We start from the raw sequence: 5,964 nt of genomic DNA on the forward strand, positions 1-5,964 counted from the left end.
ACCCCCGCCTTCAGCAGCTTCAACATTAGACAGATTCCAAGGCTGGAGAATACCAGAGCCGATCTTCTCTCCAAGCTGGCGACATCGGCTTCGGCCGAATTGCCCAAAGGCATCCTCTTTGAAGTTCTAAAACATCCGAGTATAGAAGAATCGCGGCCCGTAATGGAGATCGACCACGAGCCCAGTTGGGTCGACCCGCTGATAACCTATCTCAGAGATGGAGTTCTCCCCCAGGACGCGAAGGAGGCTCAGAAGCTCCGAAATCAAGCCTCCCGGTACATCCTTTATGAGGGCAAATTGTACAAAAGATCATACTCCTTGCCCCTCTTGAAATGTCTCCGGTCCTCGGAAGCTGACTACGCCTTGTGGGAAGTACATGAGGGGATTTGCGAAAACCATTTGGGGGATAGATCTTTATCCCACAAGCTGCTCCGCCCGGGATATTACTGGCCAACGATGCATCGTGATTCGATTGAATATGTCAAAAAGTGTGATCGATGCCAGAGATACGCCAACATCCAGAGACAGCCCACCACCGAGCTCGCACCCTTGAGTGCCCCATGGCCTTTTGCGCAATGGGGGATGGATATCCTTGGCCCTTTTCCCATGGCATCTGGGCAAAGGAAGTTCCTCCTCGTAGCGATCGACTACTTCACCAAATGGGTTGAAGCCGAACCACTAGCAAAAATCACGGAAGCAAAAGTATAAGATTTCGTCTGAAAATCGATCGTGTGTAGGTTCGGTCTGCCTAGAACCCTAATCACTGATAATGGACGACAATTTACGGGAGCGAAATTCATCGAATTCTGTGAAGATCTAAACATCTCTCACAACTTCACATCAGTAGCCCATCCCCAGGCGAACGACGAAGCTGAGGTGACCAACAAAACCCTTTTGCATGGGATTAAGACAAGGCTTGAAAAAGCGAAGGGAACTTGGGCGGACGAACTTTATCATGTGTTGTGGGCATATTGAACTACTCAGAGGCTACCTACGGGGGAGACCCCTTTCGCTTTAGCCTTCGGTACGGAAGCCGTCATCCCCATCGAGCTTAAACTCCCGTCAGCACGAGTCGTGGCGTTCGACGAACATCAAAGTTCACAAGGTCTTAGAGCCAACCTCGACCTACTGGAAGAAAGACGGGAGGTAGCTCAGGTTCGGATGGCAGCCTACAGACAGAAGGTTGCTCGATATTACAACGCCCGGGTTAAGAACAAAGCCTTTAGAGCGAAAGATCTAGTGCTTCGACGAGCCGCTGTCTCGCAACCTTAGGACCGAGGGAAACTCACCCCAAACTGGGAGGGACCGTATGAAGTCAAAGAAGTAGTCCGGCCCGAAACTTATTATCTTAAGGAACTCGGAGGAGCCGACCTCCCACGATCGTGGAGCTCAGAAAACTTGTGGATGTACTATCAGTAACTTCATTTTAATTGAAAATCACATACCTATATGTCTTTGGACAATGCAAACAAACTGTATCAAAAACAAAAGGGAAACCTCATCCCGACAAGGTCGAAGGCCCGGTTCCATTTAGACCGGATGGGGGGAGAGGCCTTACAGCGCCCTAATGTACCCCCACAGCCATGTCAGGAACAGGAGGAGAACCTCGTCCTGACATGAGCAAGGTCGAAGGCCCGATTCCATTTAGATCGGATGGGGGGAGAGGCCCTACAACGCCCATATGCGCCCCCACAGCCCTGTTAGGGACAGGAGGAGAACCTCGCCCTAACTTGAGCAAGGTCAAAGGCTCGGTTCTTTTAGATCGGATGGGGGGAGAGGCCTTACAGTGCCCTAACGTGCCCCCACAGCCATGTCAGGAACAGGAGGAGAACCTCGTCCTGACATGAGCAAAGTCAAAGGCCCGATTCTTTTAGATCGGATGGGGGGAGAGGCCTTACAGCGCCCTAATGTGCCCCCACAGTCTGTCAAGAACAGGAGGAGAACCTCGTCCTGACATGAGCAAAGTCAAAGGCCCGGTTCTTTTAGACCGGATAGGGGGAGAGGCCTTACAGCGCCCTAACGCGCCCCCACAGCCGGGCCGGGAACGGGAGGAGAACCTCGTCCTGTCTCGAGCAAAGTGGAAGGCCCGGACTCCTACGGGAGCCGGGCTCCGTCCACGACACCAAGGAAGACTCCACCCGGACTCCTACGGGAGCCGGACTCCATCCACGACGCCAAGGAAGACTCCACCCGGACTCCTACGGGAGCCGAGCTCCGTCCACGACGCCAAGGAAGACTCCACCCGGACTCCTACGGGAGCCGGGCTCCGTCCACGACGCCAAGGAAGACTCCACCCGGACTCCTACGGGAGCCGGGCTCTGTCCACGATGCCAAAGAAGACTCCACCCAGACTCCTATGGGAGCCGGGCTCCATCCACGACGCCAAGGAAGACTCCACCCGAACTCCTACGGGAGTCGGGCTCCATCCACGACGCCAAGAAAGACTCCGCCCGGACTCCTACGGGAGCCGGGCTCCGCCCACGACTCCAATCATAGGAGGGTTCTGTCCGGACTCCCACGGGAGCCGAACTTCGCCTTGACTTCAGCGAAGAAAAATTCCGAGCGAAAAGAAAAAAGGAAGGCAATGGACCATGACAGCTACGATTGGAAAACAGACAGCGGTCGAGGTACAGAAAACTCTGTCACCGCAAGGACTGGGGCTCCCATCGGGAGTCCCAACTTTTGAGGAAGTTTTCGACACAAAATAGGACAACTTACTTAGGGTGACAGAAGCTCGGATCCCCGAATTCAAGCCCTAGGAGGGACCCCAGGCCCGAATGGCCCCAAGCGAGCCTGCAGCCATTGACGGAAAAATGACAATCGGGTATCTTCGAACGGCGTAAAAGTCGAAAAGGAGCTCAGCAAATAACAATCCAACACGAATAAAAGAGGTCGTCGATGACCTTAGGACGACGTGAAAAAGAAAAGAAGAAAAGGAGGAAGAGAGAAGAAAGAAGAATAAAGAAGTTCGACAGACGACTATTCGATGCAAGATGCAGACGAGGTAACAAAATCTCCTTTTCATTTTTCAACCAACAAGGTGTACGTTACAAGACCCGGTGGGCCAGAAAAAAAAAAATACATCATCGACGACATCGAGAACACGGTTTGGAAAGGATACGCCAGAAGCCGCTTCAAGCTGCAAACTTCTCTTCCCATTTCGTGTCCAGTGCGTGTGGCGGGCCTATCGGCTTTCACCCCGCCTTGCTTCGCCCCACCTCCGAAGTCCCAACCTCAGGGGGAAAAGGATGGGATAGATTCCCGGGGGTGGTAAGGGCAATGGCAGCGGCGACGAAGACCTGTTTCAAAAAGAACCGGAGTCACCCTGGGGGCAACGGTGGCGCCAGAGATATGCGTCATCACCGAATACTCCATGGTAGCCACCGTCCAAAATGCTCCGGCAAGGTCGGCATGCGCTACTTCCACCGCCCCCGCAACAAGTTTTACTGCCCCACCGTCGACGTCGACCACTTCTGGTCCCTCGGCCCTGACGGCATCAAGGATCCCGCCACAGCTTGTGACGACAGCTCTGCCCTCTTAACCGGTATCACCCCGCCTTGCTACTCTGAAATTCTCGGGCAGAATACCTTTACCAGCGGCCCCCGTTATTAAACCCCTGTTGTTGAAGGAATTCTTTCTTGAGCCCCCTTTGAAACGACGGGGATCCTCAGCGGCCACTTGATGACCGAAGAACTCACCGACCGCTGTTCTCCTCCTCGCCTTCCTCCAAGCCCTAGACATCCCTTCGAGGATGGCCTCCTGGGTGGAGGACATGATGTGGGAACCCCTTAGAGAAGAATCGAGGGGCTGAAGACGGCAAGGACCGGTGCGGAGGAAGTGGCTGAGTAGCTAGGCTCTCAGACGAAAGAAAGGTACCGTCCTCTCGACAGGATGAAGCCCCGAAGGAAGAGTAGGGGGTTTAAATAGCCAACGGATCTTAGCGCAGTTATGGCAGCGGGTGTCCCTAGGCCAACTGGTGCATGCCACGTGTCCCGCGTGTCCCACTCGCCGCTATCGAGGATTGACTGTTCGCAAATTTCTGTAGCACGACGCTTGGGATCACATTTCGGTGGGAGTTCCGAAAAGACTCTTCAGGTCGCCTTAACCGGAAAAAGGGCTCTGACGTGCGCACATTAAATGCCAACATATCCAAGGGCGGTTATGCGCAGGATTCGAGGGGATAACTTCGGCCATGCCCATCTCTCTGTACTTCCTTCATTCAAAATTCAAACTCGGAAGTAGGAGGACTAGTGTTGGGTACAAAATACCCACGGCCGAAGTTCTCAGCGGGATTAGCCCTTGCGAGCTCAGCCCGGACCCCTACAGGAGCCGGGCTACATTGCCAACTTCAACTGAAGAAGGACTCCGCCTGAACTCCCACGGGAGATGGGCTCTGTCCATAGCTCCAGCCTCAAGAGGGACTCCGCTCGGACTCCTACGGGAGCCGAGCTCCATCGCCAACTTCAACTGTCGGTAAGATCCGTCCGGACTCCCACGGGAGATGGGCTCTGTCCACAGCTCCAACCTCAAGAGGGACTCCGCTCGGACTCCTACGGGAGCCGAGCTCCATCACCAACTTCAACTATCGGTAAGATCCACCCGAACTCCCACGGGAGATGGGCTCTGTCCACAGCTCCAACCTCAAGAGGGACTCCGCCCGGACTCCTACGGGAGCCGAGCTCCATCGCCAACTTCAACTGTCGGTAAAATACATCCGGGCTCCTACGGGAGCCGGACTCCGCACCTGACTTTAATTGCAGGAGGACTCCTACGGGAACCGGGCTCCGATCGCAACATTAACTCTAGGAGGGCTCCGCCCGGACTCCTATGGGAGCCGGGCTCCGCCCACGACTCCAACCCCAAGGGGGACTCCGCCCGGACTCCTACGGGAGCCGGGCTTCGTCGCCAACGTCAACCGTCGGTAAGATCCGTCCGGGCTCCTACGGGAGCCGGACTCCGCACCTGACTTTAATTGCAGGAGGACTCCGCTCGAACTCCTACGGGAATCGGGCTTCGATCGCAACATCAACTCCAGGAGGACTCCGATCGAACTCCCACGGGAGATGGGCTCTGTCCACAGCTCCAACCTTAAGAGGGACTCCGCCCGGACTCCTACGGGAGCCGAGCTTCGTCACCAACGTCAACCGCCAGTAAGATCCGTCCAGTCTCGTACGGAGCCGAGTTTCATCCTCGACACCAACGACTGCAGACAGACTTCGTCCGGACTCCTGCGGGAGCCGGACTCTGCCCACGATCCCAACTGCAAGTAGACTTCGTCCGGACTTCTACGGGTGCCGGACCTCGCTACCGACTCCAACCAAGCTCCGACCGACAAGTCTGGACCCCCTGGTGGGCCACAATAATGGACAACACTACTCCACTCCCTGCGGCGGACCCTACGCGACCCCATTACTCCCTGACAGGCTGTATTAACGGCCATGATTCTGCTCCACTCCCTGCGGCGGACCCTACGTGACCCCATTACTCCCTGACAGGCTGTATTAACGGCCATGATTCTGCTCCACTCCCTGTGGCGGATCCTGTGCGATTCCACCACCCCCAGATGAGTCACGACAGCGGACGCCCTCCACTCTCCGTAACTGATCCCGCGTGGCAAGCCACGGCAATAGCCATGACCCCACTCTCCGCAATAAATTCCTCCTAACTCTGGGCGGCCCACTACCAGACGGTTACAGGCGTCGCTATCAATCTGTTGCCCTCTCCGTCTATAAAAGGGAAACCCCAGATACGTTATTGGATAAGCTCTCATCTTTCATCTAAAAACTCTGCTAAATTCTCTGTTCGAGCACTCCATTCTTGTTGAGGCAGAGAACTGACTTGAGCGTCGGTGGGTCTAGCCGGAGCAACCCCACCTCCGGTTTAGACTTCCTTTGCAGGTCTCGGTGGCGACCGCGACTTCCTCGACTCCAGCTTCTCCGGCGCAAGCGGATTTTTGCACCAACA

The sequence above is a fragment of the Elaeis guineensis genome, chromosome 15, assembly GCF_000442705.2.
Source record: "Elaeis guineensis isolate ETL-2024a chromosome 15, EG11, whole genome shotgun sequence".
NCBI classification, from domain to species: Eukaryota; Viridiplantae; Streptophyta; class Magnoliopsida; order Arecales; family Arecaceae; genus Elaeis; species Elaeis guineensis.